The following is a 22,490-nucleotide window of genomic DNA, read 5'->3' on the forward strand; positions in this document are numbered from 1 at the left end:
ATAACTGCTTGTGTTTGACTAATATAGGAGCATCCTGCTCATGACGGCGTGTCAGACAGTGCGTTTGCCACGGCTGATGTGAAATGGGTTTAAAGGGGCCTAAGAAAAATGGTTTGTCTAATGCTAGGCCAATTACAGGAAGGAACAATTACTTGGAGGAAGGAGAAAGACAAAGCCAAATGTTGCAGGATGAAGAAAGTAAACACAGCTTCAATGCAGTCCAATGAATGACTGCTAGGCTGTGTTCACACAGCATGTAAAAGTGGCCAAAGCCAAATCCAGTCTTTTTCAGTGTGAACAGCAACAAATCCAACATTCAGTTCCAGTTTGTTTAATAAATTTGGAAAATAAAAAACGTAAAAACAAAGTTTAAAGAAATCAAGGACGCAAACCAAAGAAGTGTCTGAGGCTGAATAACGTGGCCTTCTTGCAACAAGCTTGACATCATTCTCGATGATGAGCCCAGCTTTTAGTCACTGGAATTCCTTAATAGATGGGCTAACTTCACGTGAAGCACTACTCTGCGTTGGTTTAGGAGCGTGAAGTGTGAAACATGAAAACGCCAATGTTTTAATGTGACCTATATAAATGAATCATCAGATTTGGTGAGAAAATGAATATAGGCCACTTTACCTGCTGTGTGAACGTAGCCTTAGTACCTGAGGCACAAGACATGGCTTTACTGTAGTCCAGGGGTGTAGTTGAATGCAACCCAATATGGAAAACACACTAGTGTTCTACACATTGTTAAAACTGATCCCAACAAACAGTTCTTCAACCAAGCAAAGTAGCTAGTTAACAGTTGGCTTAGGTTGCTTAATAACATAACAGTCAATGGGTACTGTATGAACACAGTACAGTAAAGCAGTGTTTAGACTGGGCTTGAAAACCCCTGCGTCATTCCCAGTATGCCCTGTGTGTGTGTGTCTGTGGAAAGCTGTTGGTGTTTGTCAGCGCTGTACATTCATAGTCTGCACACTCTTCCAAGGTCTGTGTCTCGGTTGAATGACTGGAAAATACCTGTGTACTAGGCTGGGTGGGAAACTGTGTATCTGTGTCTTAGTCTCTGTGTGTGTGTATGTGTGTGTATGTGTGTGTGTATGTGTGTTCGGTCTATCCAACATATTTTAGGAAACAGCAGATAACACCCTTTCCCTCTTTTCATCTCATCACACAAACGCACACATACATGCACACTCTCTCATCAGGCAAGAGGAACACACACAGCTTTGCTGACGCAGGCCACATAGTCGGAAAGGCAGCAGATACATGACCTCCCCCTCCACGAGGTCACACTGTCAGCACTCTCACATTTCTGTCTCTGTGTCTGTATGTCTGAGCTTATGGCTGCTATCAACGTAAAAACGTAATTTGATGTTAGTTCTTGATGTGGTCATTTTTGTTTATTTTTATTATTATTATTAGCAAGACAGAAACTACTCGGCTATTTTATAAATGATGTTCTCCCTGAATGTACTGCTGCAATTGAATACAGGTTGATTGATTGATTCCAATTTATCTGTTCATCAAAAATTCCCACATAATGTAAAAGGCCGCTGTTTTCAAATGGAGGTTTTTGAATTTTTTTATATGAGATATATGTGTGTCGGTGTGTGTGTGCCTGTGTGTGTGTGTGTTGTCTTTATGATACAACACACTTTCTCTTGTCTTTGTGAGCAAAGTTTCTATCAACAGTCAAATGTTTATCATACCTTTTGTCTTCCTGCCAGGGCTTTCAGGCCAACTTCCATATTTGTAAGGATTATGAGTTATGTGTGTATATGGAGAGATATGACAGTCTCTTCCTTCTGAGGCAGTTGTGGTGCCCAGAGGTGTTGCTGGGATTACAGTGCATGTGTGCCTGTGTAGTTCGATGATAATGAAATGGGTTTATAAAGTGCTAGGCTTAACTGTGGCCCCACAACATTCCCAGTGTAATTAATGCTCTCCCGTGATTAATCCTGGCTGCCATTAATCTAGTGACGCAAGTGCTGGAGGTGACAAGCTATGCGTGCATGTTGCATATACGCAGTGGCATGCAAGCGTTTGGGCACCCTGGTCAAAATATCTGTTACTGTGAGTACCCAAACGAGATGACCTGAAAGATGTCCTTATTTCCAAAAGGTATAATGTTAAGGATGTAATAATTCTTTAATATTTTAAGCAAAATTATCCTTTTATTTTCATCTTCAGTTTCAAAATAACAAAAAGAAAGGGGTCCGAAGCCAAAGTTTGGGGACCCTGTATGGACAGTAATGGCCAGTTTGGCAAGTATCTTAGCTTGTATATGTTTTTGTACCCAGAGCTGTTCAGTTATTGTTTGGGGGATTTTCACCCATACTACTTTGCAAAAGGCTTTTAGATCAGTGAGATTATGGTGCCGTCTCTTTTGAAGTCTAGCCACAGTTATGTTAGGGCTATGGGCCAATAGCAGAACATTCTGCTTGTGCCTCTTAAGGTCATCCACTGTGGATTTTAAGGGTGTGTTTAGATTCATTATTCTGCTGTGGATGTCGTCATCCTCTTTTCATCTTCAGCTGTTTTTGCAGACTGTATGATATTTGCTTCCAGAAATTTGTGCTGTTTTTTTCATTGAATCCATTCTTCTCTCTATCAGTGAAACCTCCCCGTGCCACTGGCTGCATCACAAGCCCAAAGCACAACTGACCTACCTTCGTACTTAACAGCTGGAGAGCTGTTCTTTTCATGAAATTCAGCATGCCTTTTTCTCCAAACATCCCTTTGCTCATTGCAGGTCATATTTGTGCAGGTGTCTCTACACAGTAGAACAGTGCACCACCCCTTCAGAGTCTGCTAAATCTTCCTGGAGGTCTTTTGCAGTCAGACAGGGTTTCTGATTTGTCTTTCTAGCTATCCTATTTTATTTTATTTTTTTATGCTAGTCTGTGTTATGGCTCCTCTAAGCAACTGCATATGTGGTGTGTTTTAATGATTTCACCATCATTAAGTATCATTAACCTGATACATTTAAATATACCTGCATTAGACTCAATCCCAGTTGTTCGTAAACATGGTATCTGACTTGACTTGACTTGACTTTGTACAGTGCCACCGTCTCCTTATTTCTAGGAATTCTAAGAGCACATTCCATTCTGAACACTAGAGTGCTAGAATGTACAGTATACTTCAGGACTGGGTTACCACAGACTAACATCAGGTCTGGGATTTAGTCACCGTAGAGCTTCACAGCTGATATATTAGCCATGAAAACACTCAACCTCCAGTGTTTGGTTTCATGTTTATAACAGTATTTCAAAGTAAAGGGAAACACAAGAAGCAATTTTGCAAGTTTATTACTTTTCTTGAAGAATGATGGCTTTTCTTGTGCTTTAACCTTGCTAATTCTTAGAAACTGGTGGTCAGTGGAAAAATGTCGGAAAGCTAAGTTTTCCCCCTTATCAAAATCTTTTTTTTTTTTTTGGTGACGCACAGTTAAGTTCTAAAGATGAGCCAGATCTCTTCTCAGGGTAGACATTACACTGCCCCACCATTATTCCACACTCCATATTACATGCAAAGGGATTTGCCTAGGATTTTGTTGAACTTTGTGTATAATATTTATTATTATATAGCTTCCTGTCGTGTATTTGAGCATGCAGCAATTGCAGAAATAAGGAACTGGTGCTCTTTGTACATGTATTTTTAGATGTCTGAAGCAATGGGGGACTTGCTATTGAACTAAAAGAAGCTGCAGTTGGTTCCTGAAGTTTGGAAACATAGGTTGTGGTCATAAACCACAATAAAGATTGTGTGGTGTATTTAAATGTTATTTTTAAGACAGAATGACAAGTGCATTAATATAACGGGACCTCTCACACTCATACTGCCAAGCCTGCAACACCTTTCAGGTGTCTCTCACACATTAGGTGCTCATGTGTGGACATCTCCAGCTACACTATGATTAGATACAATTACAGACCAACAGAAATGAAAATAATTACACAGAGAATTTTATTTTGACCACAACATTAGCTCATACTTTATTGAAAATGTATTAAATCTGTTACGGAATTTCATGAGGATGGATATTAATTAATCTAACTGCGTCCAGTTCTGACATCTCAAAGTTGATCGCAGTTGAATCGCTTCCTGGGATGTGTTAGGCATGATAGGCAGCAAGTGAACAGCCAGTTCTTGAAATTGATGTGTTTAAAAGCAGGATAAATGGGCAAACGTGAGAATCTGAGCCACTTTGACAAGGACCAAACTAGGGCTGCACGCTATGTCACCTCTGGATCGTTATCACAATGTGCACATGTGCAATAGTCTCATCACAGGACGTGAAAGGTCTTGTGCAATGTCAAATTAAAGGTTTTGAAAGTCCACACTGTTCTCATTTCCCATGACATAGAGGGAGGTTATATGTTGCAGAACAACTAAATATTGCAATGTCAGTTTTTTTTTCCAATATTGTGCAGCCCTAGCCCAAAACTGAGACATCTTGATGACCAGTCAGTGCATCTCCAAAACAGCAGGCCTTGTGGGGGTGTTCCCAGTATGCAGTGGTCAGTACCTACCAACAGCGCTCCAAGGAAAAACAAATTGTGAACCAGCGACAGGGTCAATGATGTTCCTGGAGAGCGAAGGCCAGCCTGCCTGGTCTGAAAAAGTTAAAGCAGTGTTAGGTAGAACTGGTATGTTGTGCTGCTGGGCTCCCCCTACAGGTCACTTACATTTTTGCTGTAAATGCAAATCATGCTTTGAGCTACCTCTTATGGACAGCTGTCCTCATGCATTTGTTGACTAGCTAAGAGATGTAGAACTGGCACAGAAAGTGAAAAAGGGATAACAGGATTTTAAACAAATAAGACTTGAGCTGTGCATCGAGTTCTCGTAGAGCTCCACCAAAGTTTCACAGAGCAGTAGCAGCATTCTGGGCCTGGTGTGGCAATAATAAAGATGCCATTCTCCCTATTATGGTACATAATGTTGCTCTAGTGCTGGCTTTGTCCATGTCTCGATTGGTCAGAGCTACAGAATAGTAGGCTTGTGGTTTTAAAGGTCTGTGCTGCTCAGTCTATGTGTGCATGAGTGTTTTCAGTGTCTTACAGAGGCATTTCCTGACTGTTGCAATGATGGGTTTAATGTGCTGTGGTGTGAGCTGTCTTTGCTGAGCTGGGCCAAATGGTCATTTTGGGTGCATGTGTGTGGGCGATCACGTTTGCAGTGAATACTCTTCTCTTAGCTTGCTGCTTCCTCACACCTATACAATACGGGCAGGAAACGAGTGGGCACAAAAGAGGAAGTGTGACCAGCGCGTGATTAGGCAACTCCTCCTTCCTCCCTGCCTCTCTCTCTCTTTCTGTCATTCTGCCTTTTTCTCATTCTCTCTTTTCCATCCCATCTTTCTTTTCTACGACCTTAGCTTCTGCTTCGTCTTTTCCTATTTTTCTTTTCCTTCCTTGTTGCGTTCATCTGCAGTTTTGTGCTCACATGTCTCTGTGTCTCTGTCTCATAAACACAGGCGCCATGGCTCATAATGTTTTTTATACTCCATTTCCCTTCCTTATATTTCACTTCATTAAGATAACTCAATTAAGTGAACTTTTTTAATTTACTCTGTTACAGAACACCGTTATTGAAGCCCCAGAGTGAATCCGTGTGGGTTATTTATTTTTCATCTGTTTGATGGCGCAAGGACATCAGGCTGGCCGCCTTCATTTCGTTTAGCTACAATTACATTTTCAGCCTCCCTCGGCTCCACTTCCTACCCTGTGACATTATGACTCTGAATTTCTCTTAGTGGTATGATTGGAATGAGGAGTAACTTAACACTAATTAGTCTATGATTGTCTTCAAGGGGGCACGATGGGCTTCACAAAGTCACTGTACAGAGTGTGAGAGAAGGGAAAAGAGACATATGGGGAGAGAGGGCAGGGTTTCCTTGGGAGAGTGAGAGAGGAAGCAGGGGATGCATATATTTTTGATTATTCTGCAAAAGCGCAGGAAATCTCCCCTCTGAGAGAGAAAGAGAGAGAAAAGTAGCAAAGTGCTGTGCTATTGTTGTCACCTTTTGTGCCTTTGCTCAGGAGTTTACAGCTCCCTTGAATAAAATCTGTACCTAGAATTAGATCGGCCAGGTAATTGAGTTCTCCCAACACATGCTGTTGGGCTTTCCTGGCCTTCTCTGACAGGCAAGCATTCATTTAGCTTAGTTTTGACAGTATATTATTACTAACTCTAGTTGGCATCCCATAGAGGTGTGACAGATCATTGTGACACAACACATTGTGATGCAAAAAGAACCATGCACATCATAGAGACCAGCTGCATTCCATTAATTATGATGTAATGCAGTTGTTTATATCAGTCATTTAGCTGCAAACAGAACAGCGAGGGATAAAGAATAAAGAAAAAAAGAATATTTTAAGGCAGGCAAGACAACAAAACTACTGTTACCATAGTGATACTCTTAAACCACTACAAAATACACAACACCTAAATCTAACCTGAACCTAACCTACTACGCCTAAACGTAATTCTAACTTGAACCTAACCCTAAACTTCTCAATTCTTCTTCGAGTACATGGCAGACAGTTTGCATGTATTTGACAAGTCAGTGCCACCAGTGAACGGTAGTCGTAATGTGTAAAAAATATGTATGAAATATCTTAATGCAAATATTAGGAATTTTCTTTGTCATATATGTATGACCAGCATTTTCATGAATTTTATAAGATCTTGTTGGTACGCTCTGTACGACTGTGTATACCACACTGTAACAAATGTACCATCGTGGTTCGGTACGAATACATGTACCGTTACTACCCTAATAATAGTGGGGTTTATATAGAGTAGTGGGATGATAATTTTATGCAAGTCCACTCCAGCACCTGATGAACACCAGACTTCAGCACTTTAAGTGCACTGCTAGGCATCACACCTACTTTTTAAATAAACAGCACATCAACTTGATTGAGTGTCAAACACAGGACAAGTAGGTTGACAGTGACGCCTGAGGTCCCAGTGTGCATGCGCGCTTACACACTCTATGTAGCACTGATGCAGTCACTTTACTTGATTTTTGTCTATATAGCTTGCTTAATGTCAGCTGAATACCCTGAATGCAGTAAAATGTGTGCCATTTCCTTTTTCTATTTTTATGACCTTAACATAAGACCTAGTTTCAATTTGCGATTTAAATAAATGGTTTGCTCTTTTCACTCAGACTAAAATTACTTTTTACTGAATTACCAAAGCCATTAGTGACCTGGACCTCAGACCTTAATAACCTTACTAACTGGCACCCCCCCACCCCCCCCCCCAAAAAAAAAAATAAGTGTCATGCTCCATAATTAAAAAAAAAAAAATAAATTCCCTCTGCTTTGTGCTCATTTTTTGGCTGATATTCCTTAACTTGTGTTCCAGCCAAAAAATGTAACCACATTAAGAGACATGCAAAGAAATGTATCAAAACAAAACATAAATCTTAGGCAAGGCCAGGTCATTTCATCTATGCAGTGCTGTTAGCAAATGTGGACCAAGCTGTTTTTGAAGAATGCAGCACTGTTATCTGTCACTTTCGGTGTCCGTATAGGTCAGTGAAAGAGACACAGGCCTAGTGCTATTTCTAGCACTGTATCATGCACAGCTCAATAAAGTGAAGTGTCACCATCTTGTAAAGATCAAGTCACCAGGTCCCTTCCTTTCTGTCTGTCTTTGTCTCTCTCTTTCTCACACCCTTTTTTGGCAGTTTGATTGCTTACTGATGGGACCCATTGCCTCTGTGCAGCATGCCATTACAATTGCCATTTAGCCTTCTGTCCTAAACATGATCCCTTTATCTGGATCATAATGATATTTTTATCAAAGCATAATCAATTCATCTCAAGTGATCATATGGATCCTGACTGGCACATCTAATCGTACTGATGGGAAGCTTTAGCACATTTGTTTGAATTAATAATTAATTATGGAATAATCACTTAAATAGTGTAAGCACTATGTTGATGCTTGAAGTTTCTGTACTTTGTTAAAGTATTTCCATGAGATTTTCACACTTTTACTTTCACGCCACCATGTTTCAAAGTAAAGTCCTATTCATTTTGGTGCATGACGCTGCTATTGTTGGTACTCCAGAATCGACACACTGCTAAATGCACCATGTAACTTTGGTGAAAAGGGCAGGGGAACGCTTACAAGGCATACAGCCAATAAAAAAGGAAGACGAAGCAATACATGAAACATCATTGTCCTTGGAATAGTGTAAATACAGTTGGGATGGATTTATTTTGCATTATTGTAGGTTTAATTTACATTGTTTATGTAACTGTAAATGCATGCATAAAGGACAGGGAAAACCACGAATGTCTGAGGGGTGCAGTTAAATTCCCCTGATCATATGACATAATGACATAAGACATAATGGATATTTTCTTTATTTTTTTATTATTGTTTATTTTAAATCATACTTAATTAGTTTTTATAATGTTAGTTCAATCCCCGTCTCCTGTAAGGGGCTTTGTCAACGGTGCACTCTTAAAAAAAGAAGAGTAACTTCTTAATTTTCTTATTGCCATAAGGCAAATAGTCAACATTATTGTAGGCTAAATTCAGCTATCTGCAGGTTCTGAGGGTTTGCAGTGGGTGGGAATGTTCTCTTCATGTTATTCTCCCGAGAGATCTTTTCCTGGCCTTATCGTATTAGCTCTGAGTTTTACTACAATTACACCCACAGATATAACCGATGAGGCGACAATACAGCGCCCAAAATATGAGAATTTGAGAATCACCAGTAGTAGCCAGTTTAGACCCAAGCTCTGAAGATGTGATGGCCTGTAGGTCTTTGGGATAACTCTAAGTGTTTTGAGAATCTGGCCCTGAAGTGGCAGAAAACTGCAAGAATCTAAGGAAACACCAGTAAAGCACCAGTGAGCATTTACTGTTGGAGGAGCATTGAAATCGAACATAAGGACTGCATAGGACTGCACATTAACTCTATCCCTGAATACAGATTTTCTCATTATAGCTTTAACAGGGCTGGTGTGGCTGCAGGTTTTCAGTTTAACCAAGCAGGAGCACACCTAATCAGCTATTTAACCAGTGAGACCTTGTCCACATTTTTGAAGAGTAGGCTTTTTTTTTGTCTTTAGCAGCGTTTCTGAAACCTTCTATCCACACAAGATCATCGTAGCACCTCACAAAGTTTGATGTGAGATTCATCAAGTACATATGCCATAGAAGGCCTCTCCGAAGTACCTTCAAATACCGTCCAGAAATACAGCCTACTGATGTATCCTTCCTAAGCCTTAATCACCCACAATTCTCTGTGCACATTCAATTATGGTTCCACTTGTGTGACTAAGTGGGAGTTTTCATAGGACAGTCCTACCAAGGACCCGCCTACCTGAGCTGCAGCCTAGGCTTTGGAACGCAGCTATCAATGCAAGGTGAAGCTGCTGCACATTTTCTAACAACAGAGGTTTTCCCACTGTATTCAGACAGCAGGTCCTCATGACTCAGTCTCACACACTGACACTCAAATTTAGATTTTTGCTTTTTTATTGAGAAGATATACACTTTTTAAACATTGCTGTGGTGATGCCTCTATCTTTTAATCACAGAGAAGTTGAATTTTATAGCTCCAGGAGTTCTGTTGCAGTGTAATGAAAAAGTAAACCCAGACGTCACCAGAAAATAACCATGCACAAGTTAACACAAAAATACTGAAAAAAGGACTTCTCAAATCTCTTCCCTGGAGAATGTTCTCAAAAACCTATGTTTGTGTGGACAGGAGGCCAAAGCGCAATAAAAAAGCTACATTTAAAAAAAACATCTGTATTCGTGTGGACCTGGCATTAGACCAAATTTAACAAATGGGGTCAGTTTGTGATAAAAACCTGCAGCTACACCAGATTGGAAACCCCAGTTCTAGTAAGTCTGTATTTAGTGGTAGGTAATAATACCATCTGCCCATGTCCAAACTGAAGACTTTTCAGATTTTTTCAATTTTATTGTCTGCACAAATTTGATCAAGGTCCTCATGCATACCTGTTTATCTTCATTAAGAGTCATGCTAGAAATGATCTAATTGGTTATTTTACATGATATTTACAAAACCAGTGCTTGTAATGTTAATGTAAAAAGGCAGAAGAATGAGGGTTATCATGTGTCTCTCAAGTTGTTCTGCTAAAGCTGCGTACCACATGCATGCACACAAGTTTATCAGAAACTCTAAATTGAAGAACTTGTGGGTTGTAGGCAGTTTTGCTTGTGCAATTCCCAAGAATCATGTTTTTACATTGTGTTCAATGCATCTACTCATTAGTCATAGTGATAATTATACTGTCAGAAGGGGGAATAGGATTAGAGACTCTGACATTAGTGGCTCTTGCATTGTGAGCATACCTCTTAACATTTCTAATTTGATAAATGTGAGTCATTACTATGGAAAGGAAGAGATGCGGTGTGGAAGGGAAAGGCTGTGGTGATAACCATATTACAGCAATACCGCGATTATGTGATGCCTACTGCTGTGTTGAGCTCATTACCATCATCACCATAGTAATTATTTATTTTATGACTATTTAATTTGTAACTATTATTATAAAATGAATATTTCTGTCTCAAATGGTGCGTCCAGGCTTTTTTCTGTCCTGGCACTAAAGTGGTGGAACGAGCTTCCCCTGGGTGTCCGAACGGCAGAGTTGCTCGCTGTCTTCAAACGCAGACTGAAGACCCACCTCTTCAGAGAATACTTGGGCGAATAGTAGAGTGGTTACCTTATTGTCTTGTGTTTAGTAGTGTCTAAGCTTATCTTTTGAATTTTAGTCTATTCAAACTAGCTGAGGTTTTTCTTGGCTAAATAGCAAAGCACTTTTGTAAGTCGCTCTGGATAAGAGTGTCTGCTAAAAGTAAATGTAAATGTAAATGTATATCCAAATGTCTTTCAAATCTACAACATGTCTGACCCCACATTTCTGTTCGCAGACAAAATAGCTCATTCATTTCTAGGCATTTAAGATAGCCACGGGATGAGGGCACTGTGGGAGCTGACTGATTGGTGATGTCACACTCTGAAAACAGGTGCGGATAAAAACAAGCCCACCATAGTTGCAAGTTTATCAACGTGCTGAGATCAAATGAAAGGAAAAGCAAGCAAATCTGGAGCAAACCTTTTCTACAGTCAAAAACACTCCTAAGGCCATTAACTTGACTTTGTGTTCTCAGATTTGAGGCTTTATCTTCTACACGTGTGTTTGAGTCTATATTATGTGGTATTTAGTTTGTTAGCTAACGTAAATAAATCTAGCTAATCGGTTACAGAGTCTCATTTCGCCTGTCAATCACTCCAACATCAGTCGCTTGAAGCTAGAAGTGGGGTTTCAGTGAGTCAGACTTGAATTAGTTTTTTGGTGAACAGACTGTTCTCGTGCTAACTAAGCTAATGCTAACCAGCTGCCCTCTGTAATAGTTTGAGACAGTATGACTGTTCTTGCTTCTAAAGGCATGTGGTGCTAAACATTCTGTTTCCATTGCCTCTGTTGATCCAGATGTTCTATAATACAGTAAATTATATGTGCAAATGTGCAGCTCTAAATTCCTCTATACAGTTTTAAACATATTTATGAACACTGTTTTGAAATTGTTGCACATTAATTCAGTCCTAGGCTGTTTTACAGCAACAGAGGCCTTAGCAGAGCTCAATGATATGATTGATTTGATCGCAAACTACTAGCTTTGCTGTGCTCTTTCAGTTACGAATTGTATTTCGTCCACAGGCTTCCTCCGATGCTTGAGATTATTTCCCTTCATCAAAATTCATTGTAAGCTTTAGGCCTTCATGGCTACATAGCTCTAGCTATTAATAAAGCAGAATATGCAATGGCTTGTAGCCAGACTTTGGCCTGCAAGCTTTAGCGCTGCATGTGTATGACTGGGATGAAGGTAGGAGCCATTATCTAATGTATTTATAGCATATTATTGGCAGTTTGCATTTAAATAATGTATGAACGGCCTTGTGCTTATCTAGCAAGGCACTTGCTAGATTTAACTCCATAGCTAACTTCTAAATGAGACTCTCTCTTTGCGTCGGCGCTCTGCTTGTTCTTAGTCCTTATCATTTTGGAGTGGCAGTTAAATTCAAATTATTATTGCTTTATTTTTCATATTAGAAAACATCGGGACTTGCTCTCTGTTGCCAGATGTACTGAACATTTAAAATAGGTAAAGGCAAATAATAGCATTCCTGTGTTCATTGTGTTGGGTTGTGAAAGTGAAAGAAAGTTACTCTGACTCAGGAAATGTGCTTGACGTGTCTTGAACATGACCGGCACTGAACGAAGCTCACTGATCTTCATCAGCTCTGTAATTCAGATATGAATTCAGATATGAATTTAGTTTATCTTTAGTTTATCTTAGATCAGATAAGTTGGAACAAACAAAAAAAGGACCAGTAGTGCAGCATTTCGAGCAGCACTATGTAAGCACTTATACCTTAAAATAGCAGCTTCAAAATCATGTTGATGCTTTGACCCATCCGTGCAGTGAACACACACATACACACCAGTGAAACACACAAAGTGGACAGTGAGCACGTGCCCAGAGCTGTGGGCAGCCATTGCTGCAGCACCCGGGTAGCCAAAAGGGTGAAGGGCCTTGCTCAAGGGCCCAACAGTGGCTTGCCGAGCCGAGGTATCAAACCCACAACCTTGTCATCAATAAGCCTGGCTATTCTAACCGCTGAGCCACCACTGCCTACATTATAGGTATCTCTACTGACCTGTAATAGGTAGAATAGCTTCTCTATCGTTGCTACTCCAGGCTCACCGCTCTGCAGACTGCAGTTTGTGAGTCTGATTAGGGGACAGGATATTGCTCATATTTGTGTAAAAGCCTGTCATATTTGTCAACCAAGTCAGCCCACATGTGTCCAAAATGCATGTAAGAATGTCCTTTTTGAGGGAAGCCCAGAAGCAAGACAAAATAGTTCTCCCATAATGCACTGCTCTAAATCCAGTTAACCATGATAATTACTGTACTGTACTGAAATATGCAATTGGCCTGTATGCACTAATGATAATCTATGCTTTATAATGTGAATAGTAAATAACATAAATAATATAATAAAATATTGTGATATACTTTTATATATAATTCATCACAATAATGAGAATTATATTGTCATATCACCCAGAATCACATGTACTCAATGCATGCGTTAGGTGTCATTACATTCAGATTTAGCTTTTACACTTTTAAAAATAATGGTGCTATGAAAGTGTTCTTTAAGTGCTGCCATAGAAGAACTGCTTCTGCTTCTATAAAGACACATTTAGAAGATGAGTTCAATAATAGTTTGTCATTATGGGGTATTGAGTGCAGAAAGATGGAGGAAAACTCCATGTTTTAGTGTATTTGAGCGCAAGGCCTCAACATAACAACATGTGAAAAAAGTGAAAGGGGCTGAAAACATTCTGAATGTGTGTGTGTATAAATTGATATAGATACAGGGTGGAAAATTGGCTCATTATTACATCTTGTTCTCTGTTTTTCCATCCCTCACGCATGCACATGTACATACACACGCAGTTTGTGACGCACAGGCTGTTTTTCAGCCCTGAAAGCTGAAGTAGATTCTCCTCAGTCATCACTTACTAACAGGCTGTGCAGTCAACTTCCCTTATACACTCACTTCACATGTATGTGCGTGTCTCTGTGGAGTGTGTGTGTGTGTGTGTGTGGGGGGGGGGGGGGGGGGTGTCACCGAAACCTAAACACCTTCAACTAATACTTTCAGCATTTTGTCCGAGACTTCAGCATAGAGGCAGAATTAGGTTGTTTGCACATGTTGTATAATAAAATCCTAGTCAGCAGCAGTCCAAATCTCCTTAATGCTGACTACTGACGCAGTTCCTAATCTGCTGAAATAATGGTCAGAATTCAGTGGGTGATTTGCAATATTAAGTCTTGGCTATGGCCTTGAGATATAAACAGAGCAGAAATGAAACGCACACACTCACACAGAGTTCATGTGTCAGTCCAAGAATTTTCAGTCTTGTGCTAAGTGCCTTTTTGAAACATAGACAAGATTAACGTGATGTGTATTTTAGGCTTTAGATGTAGGGATGTCCTGATCAAGGTTTTTTTTTTTTACCCACCAATCCGATCTGAGTCTTTTAATGCTTACTATGGTCTGATTCCGAGCCACTAGGAAATCCATTTTTGCCATTTTTCCACTTTTTATCTAAATGGATTCTGGCAGTTGTTGTTTACACTGTCACAGGTGTTGCAATCCATGGCAGTTTAAGCTAAAGCTGCAAAGTTGCCATTTTGGAAATATAAGGTTTGTGCTGAGCAGCAACAGTATGTAACAGTAAAGTATGATTAGGGATGCATGATTATATCTGAGTCAGCATTGGACAGATATTTAAATTTGACAGATATTCTGAATATGTATTCATTGAACTGAAGAAGAGGAGTATGTAAATGCTGTATTTAGCTGCTGTTACTTGTTATGATAATCCAGGTAGATGCACTCCCAGTTTCTAAATTGGACACAAATTTCTATACCAGCATCACGGCTGGCAGATATGCTTACATGAAAATGTCAGATAATGGAACCTGACCTGTAATAAACAATATTAGTACATTTCCCTATATATAATCACCTAGCCTATTGTGTTTATATCGTTCAGCCTTAACAGATACAGATCTGTCTGGTTTCTCTATTCTCTTATTCTGACAATTGTATTAAACATATACACCAGTCAGCCATAACCTTAGCACCACCTGCCTAATTAATTAAGAAGGTCCCCCTTGTGCCGCCACAACAGACCTGAGCTTTTGAGGCATGGACTCCACAAGACTTCTGAAGGTATATGTAGATGTAGATATAGGTAGATGTCTGTTTGAGTGTCAGCAAAGCAGGTGTATCCTCAATTTGTGTGGTGTGAGCCGAGCAAATCTGGGTGTATCTCTGAGGTTGTTGGCCTTTGTTGTTTTATAGGAACATCCCTGATGAGTGCTGACGTTCTTTATTCTTGGTCTTTGATTGGTCAGGAGCAGAATGCAGAGGAAAAGGAAAGGCAGGGATAGGAAAACACAGTAAAGTAGCTGGTAGCAGGTGAAGCTTTACAATGGTTTACTTAGCTGTAGTCTTTTTATTTTTTTGGTCTCCAATCTGGCATCTGGCATTATCAAATTAGATTAATATGGAAAACAATTCCATAAATTCCCTCCACAGGGCCAGCAGCAGACTGCACTTTAGTGCTTTTTGCTTTCACACTCATCATTTATATAAGGCTTGGCATGTGTGCAGGTTTGAGTCAGTGGTGGTGAATGAAGCCGCTCTGGCAGCATTCTGCAGATTATCTCACGTCTTCTGATTAAGTTGCCATTTACCACAGCCGAGACGCTCCGAGTTCCGTTGGCTTTGTGTGAGAGAGTGTGTGTGTGTGTGTGTGATCAAGTGTTGTATGTGTGTATGTGTGTTTTGCTCTCACTAATATTTGCATTCCTGCTTGGCAGAGATGCACAGTTCTGTATATGTGTGTGTATTTTACTGATGTGTGTTTGTAAATCGGTACCAGGCTCTGTACAGATCACACAACTAAACATCTGACCCAGTTACACTAATCAGAAACACTCGGCCTCCAGACGTCTGAGAACGAGCAAATTAAACTGAAAAAGGAGAAAGTGCGTAGCCCAGCTTAAGCGGGATCTGACAGACGAACACTTTGAGGAGCGGTTCAGATAACAGGCCTGCTGTTTCTCATTCAAACCCATGCATGGATGCACTGTGCAGATGGAACAGCGCTATTGAAGGGTTTTGGTACAAGGCCAATATCAGCAGAAAAGGCTGGATCTGATATCGGAGGGAAAAATAAAATGAATCGGATCCAGCCCTGTAACAAATCTCAATCTCAGTGTGTGGTGTGATGTAGGGATGAGCAGTATTTTATCGCATTGTGATTAATTTAGTTATTGTGGAACACAATATGCTTTTATGAGTATATGCTTAAAGAACACTGATTAACTGCACATGTCATTATCCAGAGTGTAGTGTATTTTGGGTAAATCAAGGGATTTTGTATGAAAGAGTACTACATGACAAAATATTGTGATAAATATCTTTACATTTTTTTTATAATTTCACCCAGCTCTAGTGTAATGTTTTCTGTGCATTTTGTCTTGTGAGGTATTCGATTATTTGAGTAGTTTAAGGACTTAAAGTCCTACAATTAAAAATCCGTAGAGACGCCCAGTCCGATTCATTTTTAATGGATCAGATATCAGCTTTTCAGAAGCCCAATCGCACTTCGATCTGTAGTTTTGTTGTTGCAGAGAGACTTCTGGCATTCCCTAGGCACCATTAGTAGACAGGACTCCCAGCTGCCACTGTGGGGAACCTCACAGATGAAAACAAACCAGTGTGGAATAATTTTACAGTGGACATGAAAACTTAACACAGTGTCTGTGATTGTGTCTTGTGCTTTGACCGTGTTTAGATCACTCTTCCTTAAAATGTTAAAGTTTTCTGCCATTTTTATCTGCACTGCCAAAACCACCAAATTTGTTGCTTGTAGTTGTAGGTGTGCAACAACAAAAATATTTTCTATTCCATTATGTTCATTTTGGGAGAATCTACTCCCCTCGCGTCTTTTGCTCATGAATTATGGTTAGAAACAAAACTATCGTAGATACACTCCGTTCTACCAGCGGGAGAACTGCACTTCTTTCTATAGTTCCATAAACCAGCACTGAACAGTGCGTTCAGGTCCGAAGAAGAGGCTAATGCACACATGATCTAGAAAAGCAAATCATAGCTCATTTTGTCTTGGCCAGGGCTCACTTAAAACTATAAATACAATCTAATTTAAACACGCTCTAAAGTTTTTAAACAGTCATTTAAAAAAAAGCTGCTATCAAACAAAATGTAGAGTTTAGAAGTCTAGAGTCTTCTATAAACAGTTCACTGTGATTTTACTAGACTGGTATTTATTAACAGCATGTCTTATCTAAGTTGTGGGGCTGTATTATTATGATCAGATCCATATCGTCCGATAGACTTGGATCACATTTGGGGGCAGAAAAACTAAATTGGGACGTCCCCAAAAAAAAAAAAAAAATAAATTTTGTGAACTTTAAAGAAAAAGCTGTTGCCATCAGAATTGGCTGACCCTCAAGATTTCAGTACTACTATTGAAAAAGAAAAAGTAGTATCATGCAATCTTTAAAACTCCCAATTATATTTGAAACCCATGAGCTTATAGCATTAATTTGACCTTCATTTAGGCATGACTTTGCACACATTCCTATGTGCCATGAAAGTTCTGGAGCACTTTCTGTCTCAAAATTGTTGTGCCCCGTTTTGCTGCGGTTCCTGGGATGGATTTTCCATTGAAATGGTGTGAAGTGGTGTGCGTTCTGTTAAAGTCCTCTACAGATCAGCTTGGCTTACACACCAGATTGTTCAAAGCACCACATTTCTGTTCAATTGCATGTTTAGCTGTGTTTTGTTTGGGGCTGAACGAAGCCCTGGTGAGCAGGATAGATGCCCATAACTTTAATGGCAAAATACACAATGTTTTCTCCTGTAAAAATGTAAAAGTCAACTGTCAAAAAAAGTCCCACGCATTTGTTTTGCTTTGCGGGCTGCACACACACACTGTAGATGTTTGGTGCTTATCTCTGTGATCAGTCATGAAAGTGTTGAAGTGTCGTTCATTAATTTACATTGACTTCTTAACTTTAAGATCTTGTATGTATGTATGTGTGTGTGCTTGTTACACAGTGTGAGGGGTTGTGGTGAGAAGCTACCCATCACTTCATTGCAGTTTGAGGAGTATAAGAGCACCCAGGAGTTCTTTAAAACCCAGTCAGTCTTATTTCACTGCCCACAATATAACCTATAACATCTTTATTCCTCCTTCCCTTCCTTGTTTTTCTCCAGTTCATAGAGGGAGACACACATGCATACATTTCTTTAAAAAGATGAAGTATATGGTGTGTGTGGTTGCTAACATCTATGCTATAAACCTCCATACAGGATATCAGCTTATTTCCTACATAACCACAAACACACACGCCTAGTTCTAGTCCTCTCTGTGTGTGTGTGTGTGTGTGCGCTATACTTTTTAGTCATGCGTGTCTGAAAGCTTTAATTTGTGCTCTGTGCTCAAAAAAGTACTTTTTTAGGTCATGGGTGCTGACAAAATGGACACTGACTCTCTCTCTCTCGCTCTCTTTCTCTCACACACACACACATACAGTTGAAATCAGAGAAGCAGTTTTGATGTTCTCAATCTTTATGATGGTCAAAGTAACAGCATGAAACATTGTTAATTTCCTGTTTCTGATCAGTTCATTGCCAATGTCACAAACAGGCAACAGGCAAAACTACCAAGCCTGAATTGTACTGGAACACAGTTTACACTCCAGACTGGCTTTTTTGACCTTGTTAGTTCACGTCTCTGGTCATATCAAGCATGATTGTTCACACTGCAGCACTATCGAAAAAGTAGAAGGAGTTTTTCACCTTTCTAATTGTCTAACCGTCCTTGTATAGAAATTGTTGCTAGATTGGATATACAGTACAAAGCGCTGAGCTCGGTGCTTGGACACGGTAATTACATTACTACGTAATTGACACATCATGCAATATATAGATATGATCTATATATATGTATTGCTAAATTGGATAAACAGTACAGAGCGTTCAGCTCGATACTAGGCCTATTATGATAATTACATTAGCAACTTATAGTAAAATATATGGACATGACCTTATTTTTGCTGACTTCAATATTGTGATATAGCGGATTGTCTTCACTTACATGTTAGTTGCATGCTTTTGTTTGCTCTCTGTCGGAGGTGGAGGCACAAGTGAGTAAGTAAGCAGCGACATCTGTCGATCAGGGAAGGAGTGCTATATATAACTCACTATATACTATATTTTATAGATGCTGCCATTAAACACAGTTGAAAAAGCAGCTTTTAAAATATGCTGGGGACTTCTGTCATGGAGGGGGTATTGCAAAAAAAAAACCTCGAAAAGGGTTTTTATTATATTATTATTATTATAAAAAACGATTCTTATATCAGTGGCCTAAAATGGTCTTGAAATTATAATAACATCACAATTATTTACCGTCCAAACAAATCATTATCATCACAGGCCTAGTCAGTAGAGCACCCAACTTGCATCGCCGATTACCCAACCCATATACATTCTCCCCCTATCACATCCAATGAATGGGTGAAGACCGACACACACCTCTTTTTCCGAACTGTGACCGATGCAATGGCACCGGGCAACCAACCGGGCACTCTTGAGTGAAGGCGTTGCGTTTTCAGCTCTGATGCATTGGCCAGCAGCACTGGAGTGATGTGGGGAGAAAGTGCCGTTTATCCACCCCAGAGAGAGCAAGGCCACTTATGCTCTCTCTGTGGCCCCCCTGCCAAAGGCAAGCAGCATGACCAGGATTAGAACTAGCGATTCTCTGATCATAGTGACAGGGCCTTATTCCGCTGGACCACTCTGGGCCCCCCAGAGCAGCCCTTTAAACTGTAAGCACAAAACAAATGTTGTAAAGGACACATTAGAGCAACTGAGCAAGAGGGTTTCAACCTAGAGTTAACTAGATGTTCTACTTTTTTTTTTAATATATATATATATACAAAGCTTGTGCGACATAGCAACAGTTGCTATGAAAAAAGCAAATGCGTTTGTGTGCAGAGCATTAATGCCGCTGAATACAGCAATGTTTTTGAGAAAAATATATAATTTTTTTTTATTGGACTTTTTTTTTTCTTCACTGTCTCTATCATTTGCACCCGCACAAAGCACTGTGAGCTTTCAGACAGCTCAACCCATTCTTGCCTCTCCTCACTCAACTCTTTCTCTGTCTCCACTCATCATCCTCTCCCACTCTTGTCCATTATCTCGTTCTCTACTTGTTGACTCTTCAGGCCTTTTTGTTTTTATCTTTGGGCTGTTTTTATCTTCCACCGTTCACTCCTGTTCTTCATTTCATCAGATCTCTCTCTTATTGCCCTTTCCACAGTAATTCATTCTGGCTCTCTCACTCACTCTTTCTCCCTGTGCGTCTCTCATTCCCTCTGTCTCCCTTTTGGCTGATGAAACTTTAAAGCACCATTAAAGTCTGTGGCTCTGCCAGAGCCCTCTAATGAATACATCTTATTAATATTGCATTAGCTACAACTGACATGGGGTAGCGGCCAGTGCTGGCCAGACACACACATGCACACACACTCATACATGCACTCTCTCTCACACACACATACACACACACACACACACACACACACACACACACACACATTTAGACAAAAAGCACAAATCTGGGCCAGAGTAGATGAAGGTTGCAAATTCTAATGTCTGTCGAAGCTGTAGCGTAGAGTCCATTACTACAGCAGTCATTTCCACATGCTTCTCTGTTCCTAGTTAGCAGTTGCTTCAGCTCCTGCTCACTGGCGTGTGTTGAAGTGTGTTTTGTGTCAATGGTTTTTCTGTTCTTTGGCTAAGCGCAGGTCAACATGTTGTAATGACTGTCTGTGGTAATCGACTTTTCGTTGCTGTCACACATAGTCTTGTATCTCTAAAATAACAGCTTAACCACGTTGAAGGTCAAGATGAGGTCTGGAAGACCATGAAACTTTCACTTAAATGCAAATGACCATAAAAAGGCAACTTTACAGGAGAAGGAAAAAATAAAAGAGAACCATCACTCGTGTTTATCCACTTTTCTGTGATGGGCTGCATACTTACCTAAACATACTTTTCATTTGGTTACCATGGCAGCCAGATGAGCTTTCTTGCGTTCCTATGACAACAGCACAAGGCAAGAAACTACCAAGATATAATAAACAGCGCTCCAACATGAAGCTGTGTGTGTCCAGCAGCTGGGCCGCTGACCTCTACAAGGAGTGCAGCCACTCCTTCAACTCAGCGACACACTCCATATGGCACAATTCTCTTACTTGACCGTGTGTGTGTGTGTGTGTGTGTGTGCACTGAGCGAAGGCTCAGATCTGAGCACAAGCAGATAGAAGTGAATTGCAGTAGATGAGAGTGCAGTTAGGGCTTTCTGTCAGGGAGGTTATAAGGGAGATGGAAAAGTGTAATGGTGGATCAAAGTGCCAGCAGCTGCTCTTGCTGATCCACTCACCTGTACAGCTGATGAAGTGCTTAAGTACTGCCTCTTTAGCGCAGGCCAATTAAAATGCATACTGTAATTGATTCCATGTTGCAATATTTGAATGATATTGGCCTTAACAGGCTCAAGCTGCTTGCCTGTGTACTGGTGAATTAAAAACACACATCTGATCTCGCACAGTACTCTACTGGTTAGATTGCTGAGAGGATTTGATTACATTTAGCAACAAGAGTGTGAGTCAGGTCACTACCCCACCTCATCCCCAACTCTTAAACATGGGCCCCTTCTGGATTACACACTGCACGTGGGGCCTAGATGGGACCCTTGTGAGATTAAGATGGGCTGTAACGATTGGGCCCATTTGGGAAGCCCAACTGGCTCCCAGAAACAACACATCCACCCACCCACCCACACAAACTTGGAGCCCATGCCAACCTGGAACCCACCTAGCCCATGTTCAACCCATGTGTGTTGACTGGGATCATTCCAGAGAACACATTTCCACCGTACGCAATGCTGGAGGGGATTTATAGCCCTCTAGCTCATGTCTGGCATCAAGCGTGGTGCCAATAGGTACAGGTTTATCTGCTCCAGAGAGTCCTATTCTTTGGCAATATGTCTGGACAGAGACTAGATGAGCTGTGTATGCATTGTCAGCTGAAGTAATTCATTAGAAGGGGCGTTCTTAATCAAAATTGCAACTTTCCAATCGCAGGAGCTGCAGTTTGAATCAGACAACAGTCTGTGAGGTTCACAAGAAAAAGAACTCAGTACAACTATTAATTAAAAAACAGCTTGACGCTAGATGTCAGGGAAAAGATGAGGGCTCTATCTGAGCAAGCGAGTGAGGCACAAGGTCTAGTGGACGAGTTGCTACCAAAAGAAAACGGCACATCATGTGTGTAGGAGTGTTTTGGTTTCAGGAAAACTGATGTGCATAAAAACTGGGTACTGTGCAAGACATGTCGAGCATTGGTGCTAACCTCACGAGGCAACACCACAAACCTCTATCAACATTTTAAGAAGCACCACAGACGTCCATTTGATGAGTGCATGTCTAAAAGGTTAAGCCACGAACCCCCGACCTCAGTCGCAATTTGCAAAGATGACGGCCCAGCAAACATTAATGACACAGGCGTTCCAAAGCATCACGCCATATGAGAAAAGCTTGCGAATATTTGTTATTTATGTTGTTATTTATTGTTAAAACTGCATGTCCTCTGTGAACTATGATGATCTTTTTCATGTAGGCATATGTTTAAGATTGTATTTGATAGAAATGTGAATTACTAATACAGGTTCGGATTGAAATCATTTAAAAATATTCACCGTGTGAATCGCTGTGGCGAT

General features: G+C 40.3%; 1 protein-coding gene across 2 annotated transcripts in view; it reads left to right on the top strand.

Annotated features, from left to right (window-relative positions):
• Window positions 1-22,490, top strand: part of arrb2b (arrestin, beta 2b) — a 51,085-nt gene that overhangs the window by 11,250 nt on the left and 17,345 nt on the right. The window lies entirely within an intron of this gene.

Source organism: Salminus brasiliensis, chromosome 9 (genome assembly GCF_030463535.1).
Source record: "Salminus brasiliensis chromosome 9, fSalBra1.hap2, whole genome shotgun sequence".
NCBI lineage: Eukaryota > Metazoa > Chordata > Actinopteri > Characiformes > Bryconidae > Salminus > Salminus brasiliensis.